Source organism: Panthera onca, chromosome D4 (genome assembly GCF_046562875.1).
Source record: "Panthera onca isolate mPanOnc1 chromosome D4, mPanOnc1 haplotype 2, whole genome shotgun sequence".
Taxonomy (NCBI): Eukaryota; Metazoa; Chordata; class Mammalia; order Carnivora; family Felidae; genus Panthera; species Panthera onca.
The window spans coordinates 55134552-55158463 of NC_138351.1; the positions used below are offsets into that span (position 1 = coordinate 55134552).

At 38.5% G+C, this 23912-nt stretch overlaps 1 long non-coding RNA gene across 1 annotated transcript; it reads right to left on the minus strand.

Annotated features, from left to right (window-relative positions):
* Positions 1–9178: 9178 nt before the first annotated feature.
* Positions 9179–12722, minus strand: LOC132663314 (uncharacterized). The gene is made up of 3 exons (XR_009603022.1): positions 12641–12722; positions 11991–12091; positions 9179–9231 (listed from the first exon to the last, which is right to left on the minus strand). It is a non-coding gene; the product is annotated as an uncharacterized LOC132663314 (long non-coding RNA).
* Between the last annotated feature and the right edge of the window lie 11190 nt (positions 12723–23912).

Consider the following 23912-nt stretch of genomic DNA (forward strand, 5'->3'; position numbering starts at 1 on the left):
AAGACATAAGTATATACTTTATGCCTGGGGGTAACAGGCGCTATGGAGAAAAAAAGGGCATCTTGGAGGAATCGCAACTCTGTTAAGGGCTTCTGTGCTCCAATAATGCTACATTCATTGTTTTTTTGACTAATTATTTTGTCCTATTATTAGACTACGAGTTCCCGCATTTACTTATTTCCATATCCCAGTGCATACCATTCTGCTGAGCACATGAAAGGTATGGGAGGTACTTAATAAAGACTTGTTAAATGTATAGATAAATGCATGCCTAAAATAAATATCTGAGTGAGCATGTGTAATCTTTATCTCTTTGTCATTTACATTTCAGAATATAAAACCTTGCAATTACATTATCATGAGTTTGTCCCCATTGCACAGACAGTAGAAATTTAAATTCGCCTGTTTGATGCATACACCTCCCTCTGACATGCCCAACTTGCAAATATCCTGTACAGAACTGTAACTTGGGAACACGACCGTGAGGCTGAGAGATCCCCACCAGAGCTGCGATGCCCAGGAAGGTCTTTGCCGCCACTAAGATGCCTGTCCTTCCTCACACATTAAGAATTTTGAAAATCCCATTCCACACGCTACAGCTGCCACAGTCATTCCACGAGGTGGGAACAAGGACATCTTCCAACCCAGGAGAATCCACCCAAGCCTGACCTGCACCTGACGTTCTGAGGTGCCGCCCTGAGAAGCTGTCCTGAGATGAGCCTTTTAGGAAAACATGCTACACGTGGCCACACTATGGTTCTGTATGTCTAATTGTGTTGCATTAAATATGCAGTGGGCTTTCTCCCAAGCTCTCTCAGGCACATCACCACCATTCACGATGAGGTTTCTGTGGAGTTATCTCTTCCAGCTGTCAGCCAATTTACGAGAGGGTATTTGGACTTCTGCCCATTCATAAATTGGGGTTTGTCTTTACTACAGGACCAGACTTGCTACAAAACCTTTCTGCTGCATTCAGTCCTCTCTCCAATTCAATATCCAATTTATCTTCAGAGACTATCACAATGCCCAGAGCAGAGCAGACACTTAATAAATGTCAAATGAATGAGAGAATAAATCCTATAGCACATTTAAAATTGAAATGAAATATCTGAAGACTAGGTCTGCCTTTTTAATAATGTTAATAGTCAGGATTCCTTTGGTTGCAAATTATAGCGATTCTCTTCAAACTAGTTTAGGCAAAGGGATACATTTATCATAAGGCTCAAGTAACCACGGAAAGGAATGCAGTCATTTCTTAGGGCCTCGAGTGCCACCAAGACTCTCCCTCATTCATCCCCATTCCTCCCTCTTGACTAGCTAGCTCACGCTGCAGAGCGCCTGGCTGTCAGCAGAACAGACAGGCCATTCCCCACTTTCTTTTGTTCCTAAGAAAGGAATCTGATCCACCCACCTTGGGTCGTGCGCTCCTCTCAAGATTAATCATGCTAATTGGCCCTAAATATTCCTAATTATTTTTTTCTCTCCTAATTCCCAAACCTTCATTTCCAATTGCCTACTTAGCAAGTAAATGAATAAAAACTAATAGATTAAAAGCAGTATGTTCAAATTCAAACTCATTTCTCTCCCTACATTATTTTCTTCTTCTGCATTCATTATCTATTAATAATGCCATAATTTTAATAGTCTCCTGGGCACCTGGATTTGAAATCTGTCCCCTTGTCTCAAATTTAATTAGGTGCTAAGTCATTAGCTTTTGTTTCCACCAGGCCTTTCTGTATCTCCTTCCTCATTTTTCTTCTCATTCCTGCCTCCCTGATTCAAGTGTACTTTACTTTCTTCTTGGACTAATGGAATAATAGCCTTCTAATTGGGCATCATAGTCCCATTCTTTATTCTAATCTAGACTTCACGCTGCTGTCACAATACCACTTCTCCATAAAACTCAGTACCAAATCTTTTCCATATTCAGAGCCTCTCAATGGCTCCCAATGGCTACTGAATGCAATACAGTCTCATCATCTTGACACTTACCCACAATTTGAACATGAACCTGCCAGTCTTGGAGAAACTGCTGTCCTCCATCCATAACCTCTGCCCGTGCACAATTTCTTCCATTTGAAATGCTGCTTCCTCCCCCGAAATCAAACCTTCATTCTACTTGTGAAAATCTTGTCCGGCCTTTTACGTTTATAGCAAATGCCATGTTATTTGTGAAACTTTGCCCATTTCCATCAGATTATAAATGTTTCTTCCTGACAGTTCCTCCATTTTTCATTCATGCTTTTCATTTGTACTTAACCTAATGGCACTCGGTTTACTGGCATGCATGTGCTTTAACGTTCACTTTAACGTCTGTTTTATCTCTTTGCTTGGTTACATGGGCTACTTGAAAGCAGAGTATGGGTCTTATTTATCTTTGCAAATTCTTCTGCAAGAAGATCGTATCTTTCATAAAAATATACGTGCTAGTGATATTTCTGAAGTCAATTGAAAGGCTTTAAGGATTCTTTGTAGGTTTGGTATGCCTAGTCCCAGCTTTTATGAAGTTATATACTATCACCAGTAATGACAGTAGCCCTGTGTATTAAATACAGAGAAGACCTGCCAAAACCTGGGCAGAATTTCTCCCCACCATGTTATTAGTGAGGACATAATGAGTAATGCCTTCCTAAACTCTCTCTGGACCAGAATATGCCAGAAGCCACTACAGAAGGTGGGAGAAACACTGGCACCCCCAGTCTCTGCACCTAATTTCAGGATCCATAGGTCTGTATGGATCATAAAAGGGGCTCATTGCTCCCAGTGGCATAAAACTATTTGGTGAACTAAACTAAATCTCATAATTGTCCTTTTTTGGCCCCCTGACCTCTTGGTCCCCTGACACTTTCTTTCTTTTCACATCTACTCAGAGATCCCCAGCATAAAAAGGGCCTAGAGCATGTAGCTTTTTTTTTTATTTTTTATTTTATTTATTTATTCTGAGAGAGACAGAGAGGCCACCAGCAGGGTCAGGCAGAAAGAGAGAGAAAGAGAGAGAGAGAGAGAGAGAGAGAGTATTCCAAGCAGGCTCCACACTTTCACCACACAGCCTGATGTGGGGCTCAATCTCACGGTTTGTGAGATCATGACCTGAGCCACCCAGGCTCCCCAAACATGTAGCATTTTAAGATGTTTAGCTACACTATAAAAAAGAATTGTATTATTAATTTCACCTAAGAAATTACCAAATATTTTAAAGCTATCATTCTACAGTGATGTGCATACAGCAAGGTAGGCATTCTAATGTACTGCAAGTGGGAATGTAAACTGTTATAACCTTCCTAGAAAGCGATTTGTGACATGAATTGAAAGATTTTAAAATAGACATACTCTTTGACCCAGTAACTTGCCTTCTATGAATAATTCCTAAGAAATAGACACATGGATGAAGATTTAAGGCCCCTATCTCTGAGAGAGTGTAAAGACAAGATAAAGGAGAGAAGTTTGTAGAAGTTACAGTTGCAAGGGCACAAGAGGAAAGAGGAACCAAGAGAAGGTAGGAGAGAGGACCTCAGATAAGGCAATGCATTGGAAGTCAATGGAGGAGAAAGATTTAAGAAATCATGATGATCAAATGCTAAACACTAATATGGGGCCAAAAAGGATGAAGACTCAATTCAAACCACTAAATTTAGTTATTAAATAAAATAGTAGCTAATAAATTTAGTTGTAAAGAGATTGTCGGTTTTCAGGACAATTTTAATTGAAGGCAATTTCACAAGGGACTATGGTGTAAGTTAGTGAGTGGTCAAGAGTAAGGGTTATCAGGTATAAACTATCCTCGTAAGGCCCTGACAGTGAGGCATGTGACCAGCAAACATTTAGGGGGAAGCTACTCTGGGTGGGGAGAGGGTAGGGAAAAACAAAGGTAAATGAAAACCAAATCTTGTCCTCAGGAGTTTAAAGTCTGCTAAATCTCTTGGAAACTGGCCTCAGTAGGCACTGTCTATTGTTCAGTGGCCTCCTTAGAGGCCTCGGATTTTAAGGTCCCCACCCCTAATATGGAATACACTCATGAAACCCTCTTCAAGACTCTCTCTAGTGGTCTTCTAACTCACTGCTGGCTGTGCCTGCAGAATTTCTATCCCTCTTTTTTACTAATTGCTATAGTTTGGGCAAAGCAAAAAGAAAAGTCCAGTGTTTTGGGTATCCTGGGTTGCTATGACACCTTAAATTAACAAGCAATGACTGTAAATCCATGGTTTCTCTTTCTTTAAAAAATCAGCCAATTAATCTCTCTGGTCTGAATTATTTACACTGTGGTGAAAGCAAATTTAATGACCCTGCCAATTCATGTGAGGTGATGTGACAGAGTCTGGCATAAGGTTTATTTGCTTTTCTGAGAGGCAGCAATGATTTTACAAGGACCAATCCCGCTCTTCCCCAGGACTCCTCCAATCAATGATTTGCACTTAAGTGATGATAGGGTGATCGCTAGACTTGGGTCAATAAATCAAAGGGACGCCACTGGCCTATTGGAAATACACACTCAGGTAGATATTCATTCAGGAGACCCTGTGGATGGTCAAGTTGTTAAATGCAAAATACTCACACATAAGAGAAACAGGAGCAGACAGTATAGTTCCTCTGATTAAAGCAACTATTGTGGAAAAGAACTGTGGAGAGTATTTAAGTGAGGGGAGTAAAAGTCATGCAAGGTTAGAAACAAGCTCCCTGGATTTCCTGGGGCTTACATTCTAAGGAAGAAAGCCGTGAGGCTAATCCTGATCAGTTGACAGTGATTGTGGAAAAGAATGATTCAGTGTCATTGAAGAATCTTTGAATCATGACGTCTGTGCTTTGTTCTTCCTTATCAGTGCTACAGGGAGTGATTTCTGTGGTTATCTGAGACATCTGTCTGCTATTTCTTGGAGACCAGCCCTTGCACTCATTCTATTCCTTCTATACTTCTATAGAAGTAGACTTCTATACTACACTATACTTATTTTACTGTATAGTGATAGGCTTTATGTAAAGGCTGGTGGATTTACTTAATTGCTGATTATGCCATTTCCCTTAGTATTTTTTTTAATCTGCAGAGCTTGGCAAGAAGACAGACACCATTACCAGTTATTTCTTTGCCATTCAAGGCCTACTGTTATCATTATTAGAAAACACTTTAAAAGCAGAGTCCTAAATAAATAAGAGCACAAACTGGTGATTGCCGGGGGGAGTGGTGAGGGGATGGGCGAAATAGGTGAAGGGGATGAAGATGTACAAACTGCTAGTTATAAAACAAATAAGTCAGGGGACACCTGAGTGGCTCAGTCAGTTAAGCATCTGACTCTTGATTCCGGCTTAGGTCATGATCTCATGGTTCATGATACTGAACCCCAAGTTGGGATCCACACTGACAGTGCGGAACCAGCTTGGGATTCTCTTTCTCCCTGTCTCTCTGCCCCTCCCCATCTCTCTCTCTCTCTCTTTCTCTCTCTCTCTCTCTCAAAATAAATAAATAAGCTTTAAAATAAGTAAGTCAGGAAGATGAACAGTACAGTACAGGAAATAGAATAAATGATATTATAGTAACTGGTGGTGACAGATGGTGACCCCACTTATCATGGTGACATTTCTATATAAATATCAAATCACTATGTTGTATGCCTAAAACTCATATAATATTGTCTGTCAACTATACTTCAATTAAAGATAAGAAAATTAAAAATAAGTAAAAGCAGGTTCCTACTTGTTTCTAATTGCTGTAGTCATTATAGGTTTCAGTAAATAACTTTTGGACACATTCTTCCCCATACTTTCTCTCTCTTTTGTTCTTTCCGCCCTTCTTTCTCTCTTTCCTTCCACCTTTCCCTCCTCTCTTCCTTCAACAAATGTTTACCAAGCATTATTTGTTTAGGGTGCTAAATGCTTTAGATACAGGGATATCAAGAAAATGTTATTTATACTTAGGGTACTGGAAGTCAGCTGGAGAAGAATGATGCTTGTGATTCCCTGTTCAGAGTTGAGTGTCTCAAAAGGATGACTAGATTAGAGTGTGAAACAGAGGCTGCTAAACAGGTCTGCGGATAAATGAGAGTCTTTATTAAAGAAATGATATTGGGGCACCTGGGCACCTCAGTCTGTTAAGCGTCCGACTCTTGATTTTGGCTCAGGTCATGATCTCACAGTTCATGAATTCGAGCCCCACATTGGGTTCCATGCTGACAGTGCAGACCCTGCTTGGGATCTTCTCTCTCCCTCTCTCTCTGCCCTTCTCCTAGTCCTGCTTTCTCTCACTCTCTCTCAAAATAAATAAACTTTAAAAAAAATGCCTATACCCTTTATCATCTCATGTGCTTGTTAGAATACTTTATGACTAATGGGGGATTCAAGGGTTTGGAAAGGATACCATTAACAATATTTTTGTTTTTGTTTTTATAAAAAGCACATATATATTTAGTTCAAACTGAGTGTCTGGAAGTTGCTTATAACAAGATTTCATTGGTTCATAAACTCTAAGGAATCTCTGTGAGAATGAGATCAGAAAACTCACAATGGACCTGAACACAGAAATAATTGACCAGCAAGAGAATAAATTCTGGCAAACACAAGTTAACTTGCCTTTTAGAAAAAAATAATGTCAAATACCATACCATACAAGCTCCTTAGAGAAATAAACGGGCTCTGAATTTTTAGGGAGCCAATTTTAGAAAATCACTGGTGACACATGGATTTGCAGCCTCTGTTCAACTAGAGGTCGGTGGGAAGAGGGTGGAGAACAAGGTCCCCATGACGGGGCAGCCCCAGGGGACAACGGGGAGGGGGAGGAGGGGGGGGCATCAGCACAGAATGATGATTTCAGATTCAGAGCATTCTCTAAGGAAGCAATTCCTTGTCTGCTTCCAAAATATGACTCCGAATACTCAATTCCTTTTTTCATAATTAATTTCCCTACAAAAGTGGCATTTTAATAAAGGTTTGAAAAATGGAAAGAGCTGTGTAAGACTAGTAACAGCAGTTGGAAGCTGCAGTATTTTATTAACAAGGAAACCCTGCCTGCATTTCTCTGTATTTCTTTGCTTTTAGGAAAATTTTAAAGTAAAGCACAGGGCGCATATATTTACAGAGGATCGAGATGTGCTTTGAGGAAAAGATAAAACCTGAAATTTAGAGCAACTGATAAAATTTTAAGACTACATCAGTAAATCTAAAGTTGAAATTTATCTCACTTCTATCCTCTAGCCCAGAGCTTCCCAAACTCTCTCAGTTCATGGCATTCTTTGTATCAAGTAATTTTTTTCATAGCATGTCTAGGGCAAACAGTTCTATTTATTAAATAGTTTCAAGCAGCTGAGTAGGTTTGTATATCCTGGCAAATCTGTTGCTTTTTGAAAAACTAATATGCACAGACTCAAAGAAAAATATTTTTATTTCATTCTTAAATAACCATAACAGCATATTGATGGGATATATGTGCCTGTTATTCCCCACAAATTTTTCAAGTTGGACTCCATCACTCACCTCCTCATTTTTTGTGGCACGTTGATTTTTGTGGGGTACTAGTTTTTTTCCTCTCATGCACCTAAAAGTGTCCCTGGGACAAAATGAGTGCTCAAAAAATATTTATTAAATGAATCAACAGAAACATTGGGGCTAGAGAGACCTAAATTTCCATCTGGTTTGGCTCTAAACCAACTATACGACCTTGGACTTAACCTCTGTGGGTCTGTTTTTATTGTAAAACAGACATAATAAAAATGAAAGACTACCTCGATTCTTTTAATGATTAAATGAGCACTTAAAATCTCAGCACAGTGTGTGACACTTGTAACTGCTTAATGAGTGATACTTTTTAATATTACTACTACCATTCCTGTTGTTCTACTTTAATAGTTAGAAAGTATTCTAGAAGGCACATTTTTAAATCTGACAGCAATAAATAACTAAAGCCAAAATACCAAAGGGAAACAAAGGATTAGAATTTCAGCTAGATGAAAGTCCAAAGGTTGCAAGGAACTGCCACCGCTGAATCACAGGTGGTCACCCCAAAACTACTGTCAAAACCCTACAGCTGCTGTCTACTGAAGCCCACGTGCCTGCTCACCACTGCTGAAGGAGGGATGGCTTTTCTTCTTCCATCTCCCAAACACCGTGTGAGACCTTCTCGTGGAATAGAACATAAACCATAGCTCTACTGGCAAAGAATTGTAAGAAAAGTAGTTTCCAGGCTTCTAGGTTCTGCAATACTAGCGAGGTTGTAGAAGGGAGCAGGAGCGCTAACAAAAAGGCAACATCAAAGACTAAGGCAAGGAAGAAAGGATATACTTAGGTATGAAGACCTGAGTGTCCAATAGAGGGACCTGAGGGCAGAGCGGTGGTCATGGACAGAGCTAAGACGAAGCCTCCAGGAATTTGGGGGCTCATCAGTGGCTCCATCTACTCTTTAGGAAAAACTCAGGGGATAGCCAGAGTGGTGTTATGACACACAGTGCAGTTAGGTGAGGGACTTCCCAGATGATTCAATACAGTCATATCATCTTCCTTAGTCAGGCTTTCCAGGACCCCACACCTCCAAGGCAGCCCCTGGGTTCACATGGATCTCACTGAGACCCTCATTCTGAGGTCAGAGCATACTGGTAGAAGGTACCTAGGGCTGGAGCTAAAATGTATTTTGCTTTGAGCATTTATCAAATGGGGCTACTACGGCTGATCCCTGGTATATCAATATTATGACAAAGAAGGAAAAAAAAATCTTTAAATTGCCTCCATTTCATGCATATCCACAGACACTCTGGTATTGCAAAGTTTCACTGAAATCATAATTAAATTCTATTTAATAGGCTTAAAAGTCCTCTTAGCTTTTACAATATATTTAAAGTTACTTTTCTTTATTTAAGGAATCAGTTTGACAGTTAGCTTTTGTTCTCAAGAAAATCACACCAAGAATTATAGATACCTGTTCTCAGAAAGACAAATTTTCCATTGTTGTAGCATGTGGAATATATGTTTGCTAAGTTCCTCTGAGAGTCTTAGCTCAAAAATCCTGCCAGCTTATTTTTTAATGTCAGTCTCAAAACCTGGAGCTGCTTATTGAACTCAACTTATTTCCCTCTTCAGGGATAATAAAAGGAGCCGGGAAGCAGTTTACTTAGAACTATCCTTAAGACAGACAAGTCGGTCAGGGGGTATATGCCCACAAATATGGGGGAAAAAGCCTGCTAGTGCTTTTTGAAGAACTCCCCTCCCAGGCTGTAGGCGAAAACCAATGTGATGATATCTGAGAGTCATGTGACTCTGTTTAAAAAAAAAATTTAATGATTATTTTTGAGAGAGACACAGACAGACAAAGCACAAGTAGGAGAGGGCAGAGAGAGAGGGAGACACACAATCTGAAGCAGGCTCCAGGCTCTGAGCTGTCAGCACAGAGCCTGACATGGGGCTCAGACTCACGAACCACAAGGTCATGACATGAGCCGAAGTCGGATGCTTGACTGACTGAGCCACCCAGGTGCCCCCCGTGTAATTCTATTTTGAATAGAGAATGAAAAAGGCTTAGAATGATTCTTTGAATGGTTTGTAGACCCCTTGATGTCTTAAAATTTCTGTGCCACTGCTGATCTCAACAGAACAAAAATTAAGCCTAGTCAAGACAAGGGATCTACCCACAGCTTCAGCAATCTCCTAATGAGTCTACTGGGGACGTATGTCCCCTACCCTCAAATCCCAGCTGGGAACAGGTGCCTTACAAAACCTCTGGTAATGGGGCAGAAAAATGGTTAAGATAAATTGCACGAGGAGATGGTAAAAACACAAATAGTCAAAGATAAGGGTTGTCTAATGGGCTACAGCTGTTCCATCTCTGCTCCTTGTAATGATCTGGGGGGTTCAGGACCATGGGGATCATTTATTGGTTACAGCGAACATTCATTTCCAGGGGCTGTTATAAATCTAAAATCCTTGAAACAAGCCTGTGCTAGAAGTATTATTATAGTCATCTCACAGTTGAGAAAACTAAAGTGCAGGGCAATGTAGTGCCTTGCCCTCGCAGGCAGCAAGTGGTCCAGCTGGGATTAACACTTGGGTAGTCTGACTCCAGAGGCCATGCTTGGAACTCCTGGGACACTTGTCCCAAATTGTTATGGCAGAACGTGCCCACCTACAATGCTAGCGGCAAGCGCTATAAAAATCATTTGCCAATAGCTAATTTCCCAGCCGCTATCCTAGGTACTTGGTAAGATGATTTGCTTTCCCAGAAGCAACTAGAAGACTTCTGAGCAAAGCCATTAATTCTGAAAGACTTGAGGCTGGGCTCCACATCTCCTCACTACTCAGACCACTCCTACTTTTGGATGCTCTCATAAATTGTCCCAGCCTATTTCATCACAAGTAGGATCGGAACATACTCTAGCAGAGGAGTCAGTGATTCTGCAAGACCCTGTGTGCAGCAGGATAGGCCATTTCCTATATACTGCTCTTTGGGGCCATCTAATCTGCCTGCTGCTGAAGCCAGTAGACCTAGAAAGCACTAACAAATCAGTCTGCCCACCTGGAAAAGGTGCAATGCTAGGGAGATCATACCTCTCAAATTGTCTGGACCACAGTCTTGGTTTACTCCCGCTCTTCCAGTGCAATGATGAATAGCACTCACTTTCGCTTTCAAGAGTCTCCCACTGTGGACTGAGTAAAGCTATGGTCACTCTGGACATCACCCACTTCTTCATGCACACAGCCAGGAAGAAGCCCATGTTTCTGGCTTCTTTGGGGGCAATGAAATGCTAGGAGCATCCTCTATAAATCAGGGACTCAGCAGCCCTGTGAATACTCACATCTGAGCAGAAAACCTGATGACTTCAAGGAGATCTAGGATTTTGTGACCATTTCTCCCTTCCAATTTTCTTTCAGAGCTTCAAGCTAAGTATAAACCTCTCAGAAAACTTTTCTGTTTCTCGATTTTCTCTCATCACATATGCAAAGAGTTATTTTAAAAACTTGCTCTCAAAGCTATAATTTTCAAAAGTAACACATCACTCTGTTGGTTCCCGTTTTCTGAGAATCCTCCATTAACATAACAGGAACAGCACACAGCCAGACTACATACTCCCATGAAGAGTGGGTTGCCTGAGGAAATTAGGGAAAGGTTTGATTGACGGATAGATAATAACATGAGCCATGATTCTTGCTCATCAGTCACAAGTTCAGGCAGCCATCAGAGTAGGTAGGTGGGCCAGGAGAACTGAGTACATATGATTCTCCAGGGCACCTACTGTCGTTGGGTTGTTCATTTTCAATACTCACCTCTTTCAGTCTGGAAATCTTCTGAGAAAGATTGCCAAGGGTGCCTTACTGACATTTCTGCAAAGATGTGCAGCTTAAGCCATTATCTAACGCTGTCTTTATTTTCAGTTTAGTAGTGATAGCAACACGATAGACCGGATAAGGAGCAGAAAAGTAATAAAGGACTGGCCAGTTCAGGAAGCGCATGATTGTTAGGGAGAGGTTGAAGATGCCAAATTTAAGCATTGCCTGCTTCCAAAATTTGATTAAGCTGATTGTGCACAAGGCCCCAGTCAGCCTACAACTTGCTTCACTCATCCTGCACGCTAGCGATTCAACCTGATACCCCAACCATCACCCTCCTCACCTCCCAACCCAAATCACAAGCAAACTGAATCTGGAAGTGCCCTCCACACCCATAAAACCTGGTGACAAATTGGAGGAGCAGCCTTCCACGTAGATGTCCAACTTAGATAACTGATCTGCTCTCACAGACATTCAAAGGGCACAAAGTGTCACTGGCCAGCTTACATCAAAAAGATTTGAGTTTGTGACTTTGGTAAGTGAGTAAAGGTATCAAACTCTGAAGAACGCCTTAAAATTGCATTTGCTTCAATTTCTAGAACCCTCAGATTTGAGACTAATGTGGCCAAGAGCAAAAGGCAACACTGAATCCCACCAATATATATTATGTAAGTAAGGTATCTGAGGCTCTGAAATGTACACACTGTGTATGTACCCCCAGTGTGGAGCCCAGCAACCCTCTGGGCTTCACTCACCTCTGCTTTAGTCACCTCACTTCCACCCTACATTCGGTTAAACTCCCTGTGAATCTTCCCCAAAGAAGCTGGAATCCTGGATCATCATGGTATGAGAGGCTCTGTGGGGAGGAAACCAAGAACACGATTTTGGAAAAATCTTGGACATATCAGAGTTTGTACTCAGTACTTTCATTGCCTCAGCCAGATTCCATGGAGAAATTTCTTTTCTTCCACCCTAAGATTGAATTCTAAATCTGGCTTACTATCATGATTTCCATTTCCATTATATATTGTCCCCTTTTTTGACCCACACCAGAAGTCTTTTTCCATATCCTCACTGGAGGGATTCATGGGCTTTCTTTCCAGAGGTTCACCACTGAGTGATAATTGAGACCCATACATACCCCAACCCTTGTTGTAAAAAACTATTTTGGGTCTATAGCAACTGGGAACAAATGGTGTCTATAAGGTCTCTCCCATTCTCATTCAAATATTAAGAAGAACAGGCACAGGCAATGCACTATTGTAGATTTCTCTCTTCTAGAATTTCCTCATTCCAGTAGCTTTCATGTGAGAAACTCCATTAAACTTCAGCCATTCTTGCTTGCTTGGCATCCTCACTTACTCTGACTTCGCAGGAAGTGTAAAAGAATTAAATACATCCATACCACAATACACTGAGTTTTTCTTTTCCAATTCAAAATAGGTTTCTTCAGCTCTTCCTCTTCAGGATGGCTCTGCCAGGCTAAAAACCTTAAAACAAATTTAAATCACAACTCCTAATAGAACTCAAGCCCTGGGATTCCTTGTCGTTCCCTCTACATGCCAGAGACCACCATCGTTTTTAAATATCCAAAGCAAAAAAAAGTGTAAATATTTTTTAATGTTTATTTATTTTGAGAGAGAGAGAGTGCACATGCACGTGTATGAGCAAGGAAGGGGCAGAGAGAGACGAAGAGAGAGAATCCAAGCAGGCTCCACACTCAGCGCAGAGCCTGACAGGGGCTCACTCTTGTGACCTTGAGATCATGACTTGAGCCAAAATCAAGTCGGTCGCTTAAGTAACTAAGCCACCGAGGCACCCCAAAAGTGTAAATACTTTACTCCCATATTCAACAAGGAAATATTTATGTATCATAAGGAATTTCTCATATGGGCATGCAATTAATGATTCAATAAGCTTTCATGAACATAATATTTAATTTGAGCTAGGGCTTTGAGGAAGAGGCAGTGTTCCATTGTGTTTCAAGAAATAGGTTTGCCTATTATTTGACTCAAATAATGAAAAGAGGGGGGAAATACCATACAATTTGCATTAGCTTTTATGAGCCTATCAGAGTATACCACTCCGGAATATAGGAGGATATGTTGGTTCTGAATACAGGGTATTATTCTAAAGTATTTTAGCCATTAGCTCCAGTTTTGACTGTATTGCTTGTATTCAGATTTTGAAGACCAGGTTTCTGTTATAAGTATTGATTACTTATAAAACTGTATAATTTATGAAAACCCAAATATTCAAGATTCTATCGATAAAACTATCTATCCAGGACCCTGTGCCTATTAGTAATGAGATAGATGAACTGGAAACCAAGGGAGGGAAATCTGGATTGTCCTATTTTCTACTAAATAACGGCATTGATCCTGTGATTTTTGAACAGAAAAGGATCTTCCAGATCCTTCTCATCCAAATATAGCTAGATATCATTTTATGTTTTTAAAATTTTTTTTGATGTTTATTTTTGAGAGAGAGAGAGAGAAGGAGAGAGAACGAGTGGGGGAGGGGCAGAGAGAGAAGGAGACACAGAATCCGAAGTAGGCTCCAAGCTGTCAGCACAGAGCCAGACACAGGGCACGAACCCACAGACTGTGAGATCATGACCTGAGCCAAAGTTGGACGCTTAACTGACTGAGCCACCCAGGCGCCCCATATATCATTTTATGTTTTAACTCCTATGAAAGGAAGATGCAAAGGCAAAAACATCTAGGGAAGAAAAGTCATTTGCTCATAAAGACAGCTTGCAAGAGAGCCAGATTTCAGAAAAACCGGCTCATCAATTCAAAACACAAAAAATACTTAAAGAAAAAAAAATCTTCAAAATTACCAATTTATCAAATTTGCAGTAATTTGTTCATGGTAGAAAAAAGAAGAATGTTCTCACACTTGTATCCAAGAAGATTCTGACATAATGTCGGGTATCAGCATTATAAAAATCAGAGATAAAGATGCTTTTGTTAGAAAGTCAGTAACTTACAAGAACACCCACGATTCCATTTATTTTGAAACTCAAACTAAACTTAGTGACTGTTTGCTTGGTTTGTGTCAGGGTGTGATGTTGCTTTGTTTCTGTTTGTTTTCCTAACTGTGGGATGTGATGTAAATTTTACCTATAATGGAGATCTGTCAAGGAGTCAATTTTGCTTTCACACTGTAACCTACTGACAGAGGTTATAGAAGCATGTAGACTTCTGGGAAGCCTGATCTGGGCTCAGTACAAGATGTCATATTTGAACAGTATTTTCTGCCCTGGGCATGGAAAGAGTGAGTGAAATCCTGTTTTTCTTGTTTTTTTTTTTTTTCTTTTGTTTTGTTTTTGTTTTTGTTTTTGTTTTGGGGGGGTGGTTGTTGGTGGCAGTGAGTGAAACCATTTCTGTCAGACACCTTTTATTCGTTAACCCCTGTGCAATCTGAATTTCCTTCTTTTAGTTATAAGGGAAATGGCTGGGAGAGAGGCAGCCAGGTAAAAGTCACACAAATAGCACATAGCATAACTCTGACTTGACACCAGGCGATCTAATGAGTAGTCCAGAAAACGAGTGGTGGGGGGATGAGGGACACGCATGAATATTTGTGGTGAATGATCTTCTATTTCTTTTTTTTTTTAAGCTTATGTATTTATTTTGGGAGAGAGAAAGATACAGAGAGCCAGAAGGAGAGGGGCAGAGAGACAGGGGGACAGAGGATCCGGAGCGTCTCTGAGCTGTCAGCAGAGAGCCCCATGCGGAGCTCAAACTCATGAACCATGAGATCATGACCTAAGCCAAAGTCAGACGCTTAATCACCTGAGCCACCCAGGTGCCCCCCCTTCTACTTCACCAAGCTGTATACATTCCAAGAATTAAAACGCCATGTCACATTCTGGAGCTTATCCATTCCAAGTCATTATACCTTCTTCACAGTAACAGTTTCTTTTTCACTGTAAAGAGAATAAATTTTTTAACATATTAAGGTGAATAATCCTGGCATGCTCTATAATCACTGAGTGTTCATTCTATGCAAGAGTTCAACTGGCTTGCCAGAAATCTGTGTGACCCTCTAAGTGGTGAGGAGGACAATGCATTATTTATATGACATGAATGTTGTATGTCAATTATATGGTTCCACAGAGGGTGCTGTTTCTGCCCAACTTCTTTTGTAAAGGGTCAATTCTTTACTTCCAGAATTTGATGTTTTAGTCCTTGTAGGGTGCATTGATAGCTTAGCCAAGAATATTTCCTAATTTTGCTTTAACGTGCACTGGCTTTCATAAAAATTCACTCATGTAATGTGTTCCTGCCATCTTTTCCTCAGGGATGAGTTGCCTTTTTCAGTTTGTGTGTGGCAAACTGAGAGTTTCTTCTTACTCAGCTGAAGGCCCCTCACCTCGCAGTGGAAAGGGACCAGCAGATAACTTATGAATTCTTGCCAAATGGACTGCTGCTCTCATTCACTTCTGTTGTAGGTCTAACCACAGATGGCTTGTCCCACAGCCTGGGCCTTGAGACCAGAGGGCCCACATAACGGGTCGTTTATTGCAGCACACTCAAAACCGCTCCGGATCCTGAACATCCCCTGCATGAGGTAATTTCATTTTAAAATATTACTATGAGATTCAAGCACAGTTAAGCCTAACTCCTTTTGCACATGAATATTTAAACATATAATTAATAAGTAATATTAATCAATTAATAATTAGATCCCCCAAAAGCCACTCTTAAGAAAAGACACAGTTGGTCTTGAAAGGAGATAAGAATGTCTTTGGAAGGATACTATGCAAAAACTGAGTGAGAGTAGGAAAGAAAAATAGCTTGAAAGCTAGTTTTATTGACTTTACAAGGGAATGGGCTCAGTGGAGTTCTGTTTCTTTTTTTAAGTTTTTTTATTTATTTTGATTTTGAGAGAGAAAGCGTGCGAGCGAGTGTGAGCATGGACAGGGAAGGCAGAGAGGAAGAGACAGAATTCCCAGGCAGGATCCATGCTCAGCATGGAGTCCAGCGATGTGAGGCTTGATCTCCTGAACTGTAAGATCATGACCTGAGCCGAAATCAAGAGTCAGAAGCTTAACCGACTGAGCCACCCAGGCGACCCTGGAGTTCTGTTTCTTTACAGACAGGTACTTAAAGTCCACTGACAGGTTACAGCATTGTTGATGTTGAAATGAACATCAAGAAAAAATTATAAAATGGACTTAAAGATTGCTATTTTTCCTTTAAGAATGCATAAGAAATCAACGTAGTATTTTACTACGTTGCTAATATCAACAGTAAGAAAATGTTTAAAACTGAAAAAAAAAGTTTTGTCACAGCCTTAGAAGACACAGCACTTGTCTCTATGGATGCAAAAAATTGTTTGTCCTATGAGTTCCGTTTTCATAAACAAATATTTAACATTGATACTTGAACGTTTCACCAAAAAGTCCTGCATTTTAATGAGCTTTGTGAGATCCTAGAAGAGTGTATCAGAAAAAAAGTCCTGTTTCATCTATATCCTACTTATAAAAACCACTGAAATATACATTGTTCACTGAGCTTTTCTTATATTATTAAAATACATATATGTTAATTTATGGAAAAATGGCATTAGGAGAACAAGACTGTAACTCTCAGTGCCCCCTTTACAAAGGACTGAAATGAACAAAAGAATATTAAAATGAGGGAAAGTATCTACTTGTTCACAATGATCACATTCTGTGATAGATATATCAGAAGGTTGAAGGGTAAATGCTTTCACACAAAACAGAACTAAGTAGTTTAAAATAGGTCAAAAAAGAAAATTATTTTATCTAAGGCAATGTCAAGATCATTCCATAAAATTTAATTCTCATTTTGGAATGGAAATAAAAGAATATTTCCTTAATATAGTAAATGGCACATATTATCACCCTTAATGAAGAAATTCTTAAAGCATTTTAACTAAATTTAGGAGAAAAAAACAAAAAAACACAACCAAAATTAGTAGTAAATGTAGTTCTGATAATATTAGCCTAAACAAACAAAAAAAAAAATGAAAAAAAAAGAAAGTAAATTTGGAAAGAAAATGAGATATATTTATTTGCAGATGATATGATTGCCTAGAAAATCCAAAATAAATCACTAAAAATAAAGAAAACTATTAGAACTAAAGAGACTTTCATACATACCTGGTCCAAAAGAATGATGCAAAAAGCTCTCTTCTGTATTTCTATTCCAGCTTTGCCAGGCAGTCCTGCACTGGGAATTACAGCAAACCCTTTGGTATGAGTGAGCAGTAGAATTAAACACCCGTTGCACTGGTGAAAAGAACTAGAAAACAAGAATTTAGGGGCAGGAAGGATATTTACATTTCGCATACACCTTTCTATTATTTGAATGTTTACTATACAGAAAGACTAAGAACACTTCCATTCAACTTTTGTTTTCTATTCACAGAAAGATATTTAACATAAAAATACTTTCTATTATTAGCTAGATGAACTACTTAATTCCCACCATTGCCTCCCACCCTCCATTTATTTGCACTCTATTTCTGAATATAACGATGCATCAAGAAGATATTCCACAATTATACTGTGGCTTAACCTACCCCCTGGTATAGTATCATGATTCTCTAGGGAATGAAAATCATAATTTGAGAAACACAGCTCCAGTTTAATTTCAATAGGACAGTTCCCTAATTCAAGTGTATCTTATTGAAATATGTAATTGAACCTTTATTGAATTCCAAGTTTAATTGAAATGGACATGGTTCTGGTTGTTTGCATGCTAGCCTTCATTTGAGAGAGAAAATAAAGGTATTTTCTGTCATTGTAGAAGCCAGTTTAGGAAATTTGAACCAGCCTGTTGAACAAAAGAGATAGTCTTTTTTTGAATCCAGACAATTATTTCTTTAATTAATATCTGTCAGTATTAGACAGACCACCTTCTAAATGCATAATTTAATTTCACGGATGGATGCCTTTCTTGAAAGTGCAGCCTTGTGTAGTTTGTAATTTGTAATAGTCAACTTCTTTACAGGGCCAAAGATTGAAATTTTTAAAAAGTTTAACCATTTTATTGTTGCCCTACCATGGTGGTAAAACAGTAAAATTACAACAGTATTTGGAAGCCCAGGGCTTAGAATTCCTATAACCAGAAAGAAATGTTCTCTTGGCTATAACAGGTCTATATGCTATAATGACAAGGACAGTATAAATTACATATGTATACATATGTTTTAGTTTATAATACCATTCTAACACTTGGAGGGATAAAACATGATAAATAAATAGACTATGGAGGATATAGATGACAAATACAACTCTAGCTGATAAACTCTGTTAGATATTATAAATCACAAGGTTTGGAAAGTAACTTATTTTCGAATGCATAGAGAGCACTGATGAAAATCAAGTACATTTTAGGCTAGAGGCAACTCTTCAGGGATTGCTCCAAAGCAACTATAAAACACTTGAGGTCAATGCAATGAGTAAACATTTATTTATAATTAAAAAATACTCAACCATTTGCATAAAAATACTCTCCTATATAATAAGTCTTTGTTAAAAGAAATCAAAAGGGCAATCAAAATTCATAGAAATAAGATAAGGATAATACTATATATCAAACACCAATAAAGGCAAAACTCCAATAAAGGCAAGAATAAGTGGGAAAAAACAGATTATTAAATGCATTAATTATTGACAAAGAAGAAAAACTATCTAGGTGTTCAATTAAAGAAACTTTTGAGTGGAAATAAAGCATTATTAAAGATAACATAAGGTTGATGAATTAGAAAACAGAATTAATAGAGTTGATTTTCTCCCATTCCCACTCCTAACAAATCATCCTTTTAAATGCTTTCTTACACGTCAACACCATCAGCATAATATAGGTAGCATGTATACAAAACCACTCTTTAAAAAAATGTTTATTTATTTATTTGGAGAGAGAGAGAATCCCAAGCTATGAACACAATGCTCAGTCCCTCGACCATGAGATCATAACTTGAGCTGAAACCAAGAGGCAGAGGCTTAACAGACTGAGCCACCCAGGTGCCCCTACAAAAACACTCTTGAAGAAGTTGAATAAAGAAAACTATTTTGTGATTTTTTTTTAATTTTTTTTTTTAACGTTTATTCATTTTTGAGACAGAGAGAGACAGAGCATGAACGGGGGAGGGTCAGAGAGAGGGAGACACAGAATCTGAAACAGGCTCCAGGCTCTGAGCTGTCAGCACAGAGCCTGACGCGGGGCCCGAACCCACGGACTGTGAGATCATGACCTGAGCCGAAGTCGGCCGCTTAACCAACTGAGCCACCCAGGCGCCCCCTATTTTGTGATTTTAAAGAGTAAGATAACTTCCACCACACATAAACAGAAATAAATTTCAGAGATAAAGATAGTAGAAAATAAAATTTGCATGCTTTGAAACGAGTGAAACTTTATTAAGAAAGGAAGAAAATCCAAGTCTTGAATGAAAAAACATAAATGTGCTATTTTATATAAAAATGAAAAGTCTTCCATAGCAAAAGATATGCAACATGACAGTTAAAAAAAAAAAAAAGCTGAAATGGTAAGGGTGCAGGGGCAGGAGATTTTTGTAACATGTATATACGCAAAAACTTAATATTCCTGTTCACCGAACTGCAACGTCATAGTAAAAAAGATAAACATCAAGGAAAAAATGGACAGGATCTCCTGGGTGGCTTCAGTTGGTTGAGTGTCCGACTTCAGCTCAGGTCATGATCTCACTGTTTGTGAGTTCAAGCCCAAATGTGCATTGGGCTCTGTGCTGACAGCTCAGAGCCTGGAGCCTGCTTCAGACAGATTCTGTGTCTCCCTCTCTCTCTGCCCCTTCCCCACTCACGCTATCTCTCTCTCAAAAAATAAATACACGTTAGAAAAAATTATTTTAAAAAAATAGACAAAGAATACTGAAAGCAAATTCATGGGAGGGAAATGTAAATGGTGAAAATGGACAATGAGCAAGTGAAAAATATATTTAAGTTTGCTGATAACTAGGAAAATGTAAATTATAAAATGAGAATTCAATTTTTGCCCATCAAGTTGGCAAAATTAAAACGTGTGGTTAATATTAAGATTCAGTGCAGATGTAGGGAAACAGATACCCTCATACATTTCTAGTCACAGTGTGGAGTATCTAGCAAAAAACATAGAGAGATTGAGACACAAGTAAGTAAAGATATATGTGCAAGGATGTTTGTCACAGCAATGTTTGTAGTGGCAAAAACTGGCAATTCCTATCAATAGAGGGAATTTTATATATGTAAGTAGTAACACTGAGGAGGGGCCAAAAGACAGCAATTACACACACATACATAAAATCTAAACTATATGATTATTGCTGAACAAATTTATGGCAATACAATTCAAAAATCTGTCCCTAAATATAACTTTCTTGGAAAATGAAAGTAATCATCTTAAGAAGTAGATATCTGAGCACATCAATAAATAAGGAGGAAAAAATGACGTCATCAAATAATCACTTTCAAAAAAAATACCTAAGTCCGGAGACTTGCACGGATGAATTTATCAAGTCTTCAGGGAATAGATACTTCCCCTGGGATTTAAACCATTCCAGGAATTAGTAAACAATGAGATTTTTCCCATTTGTGTGTGTGTGTGTGTGTGTGTGTGTGTGTGTGTGTGAAATACACACATTCAGAATAGTACATGGTGCCTAAATGATGAACACTTATTAAATGAGCACCTGAGTAACCACCATTCAGTCACAGAACAAACATCTCCTGCACTCCTGATGCCCTCCATGTTTATCTTCCCATCGTGGTTCTTTTTCCTTCCCAGCAAGGTAAATGGTATTACAACTCTCCTTAATAATTTCCTTGCTTTTTTTGGAGGGTTTAAACTATAGGAGCATACCCAAATGATACAGTTTCATGTTTTGTGTTTCTAAACTATATGAATGTATGTATTCTTTAGTGTCTGTATCCTTTTATTCCATACCAGTTTGTAAAATTTATTTATGTTGTTGCATGTTGCTCTAGTGCATTAACTTTTTTTTTTGCAAAAGTTAATGTGTGCAGGCGCGTGCAGAGACAGGAGCAGGGGGCAGAGAGCCTCATGCAGCTCTGAAACTCAGGAACCTTGAGATCCTGACCTGAGCTGAAGTCGGAAGCTTAACCGACTGAGCCACCCAGGCTCCTAGTCTAGTGTATTAACTTTTATGGACTACTCCATTGCATAAATGCCATTGCATAAAAAGTCTTCAAGTCAGTTATCCAGTTTACTGTTTATGGATATGAGTTGTTTTGAGTTTTTAATCTATTGCAAACAATGCTGTTAGAAACATTTTTGCCTGTTTCCTGACATATGGACATATATTTCTGCAGGATGCACTCCCAGGAATAAAATTGCTAAATTATAAAGTATGTATATCATTAAATACCACAAAAGGCTAAACTGTTTCCCAAAGTTGTTTTTCCAATTTGCATTTTACCTAGCAGTGTAGGAAAATTCTTATTGCTGTACACCCTCGTTTAAAATTTTTAATTTGTTCAACAATCTGGTGGCCATGGTTTTAAATGTGATTTACTATTGAAGTTGAATACTTTATGTTTATTAATCATTTAGATTTACTCCTTTATGAAATACCCATTCAAATATTTGGTCCAAATTTCTATTAGTATTTCTTTTTAAAGAATATTGATTTGTAAATATTCTGTATACAAGTGTTTTACTGGTCATATGTATTGTAAATATTCTTTTCCAATCTTTGGCTCATATTTCTTGATGGTATCTTCTGATGATTGGAGACTGAATTTTACTGTAGTTGGATTTATCATTTTCCTTAATACATAGACATTTTCTTGTCTTGTCTAAGATGACTTTCAGGGAGCCTGGGTGGCTCAGTCAGTTGAGCGGCTGACTTCGGCTCAGGTCATGATCTCACAGTTCATGGGTTCGAGCCCCACGTCAGGCTCTGTGCTAACACTTAAGAGCTTGGAGCCTGCTTCAGATTCTGTGTCTCCCACTTGCTCTCTGCCCCTCCCCTGCTCGCGCTCTCTCTGTCTCTCAAAAATAAACATTAAAATTTTTCAAAAAAAAAAAGCTTTATATGATAACTTTCTACATCTCCAAGTTAATAAAGATATGATCTGCCATATTGTCTTCTTCTATATTCTTCCAAAGCCTATGCTTTGTATTTTCCTTTTAGGTCTACATGCACTCATTGATTTTGTGTCTGGCATGACGTCCAGTACCATTTTTTCCATATAGATATCTTATTGCCCCAGCATCTTTTATTGAACGACTCTTGTATTTGCGAAGGATGCATGAATCCATATATGCATATATGCATATTATGCGCGGATCTATTTCTTGTTCTTGGATTCTGATGCGTCTAGCTCTGCACTAATACCATCTTAATTAGTTTAACATTATAATAAATCTTGAAAATTGATAGGGAAAGTCCTCTTACCCTGTCTAGGCTTTTTTGAAGCTTTACACTTACATATAAATTGAGATTTTGATAAGGATGGTAATAAATTTATAAATCAATTTGTGAAATGAGACACTTAATTAACTTGCATCTAAAGTGTACCTCTTCTCTGAGGAATTATTTTGTGGAGAAAAAAATTGCTATTTAATCTTACATTTTAAAGACTCTCCATCAAAAAGGTATGCCAATTTTCTTCTTGATATATTGCAAGTCTGTGTTTCTTAGACTCGTGATCCATAAAACAAACAGGTGGGATTTAACACAGCTATTGTAACATTCACACTTTAACATGTTTAGAATTATTTTTATCTAATAAGGCTTTTAGTGGAGTTTTCTTGATTGCTGACTTTGAAAGAAACTGTTTATGGGCCAAGCTCTGCAGAATAAATTAAGTCCACTGATGGATGGATGGATGGATGGATATTTCAATACTACATGAAATCGAGAACTAATGGAAACAGTTATTTTGAAAGCTTAGAAAGCACATTTTAGTTAAATGTTAAGTAATGTAGGAATCTATAACCTTCATTAATACATTTTAACTTTTGTTGTAACATGCTCATAACATTTAATTTGGAAACTGTAGAGAAATAACAAATCAAAAATCACCCAAAATGACTTAAACAAAATTAACAACTGTGTGTTACCATTATTATGAACTAAATTTCTTTCTTGGTTTTACATTACAGCCACATATCTCTGTCTCTGATACATTTATATACCTTAAAATCATATAAAAATAGATATTTTGATAACTGGTACGGGAAATCTTTCGACAGTTTTAAGAACAGTTTTGTATTCTCAAAGAACAGGTAGTTTCAATTCTGTATAATTTTCTTTAGAGCACAGGGAAAGATCAAAGACTATTCGGTTCATTTTCCGAAACTTGAAAAAAAAAAAAACAAACCACAGGTCAAAATATGACAATCAGCAGAAGTAAACAGAGGCAAAACTCATTTTGGAATGCAGAAGAAAAATCTGTCATTGAAATACAAGAAAACATTGAAATGGCACATGGGAAGACCAATCTACCATGCTCAGGGAGAGTTAACCTCAGGGATGTGAGGATGGCTTAAAATTAGGACATTTCTAAATATGTTTTGCAACACCATCAAATCAAACGGGCAAACAAAGAGACTGAGAAGAGAGGCCAGATCTGCTTCACTCGGAGTGTAAAACTGGGACTGCGGAATGATGAACGGGAAGCAGTCGCTTGTCCCAGAGGCATCAAGAAAAGGCCAGAA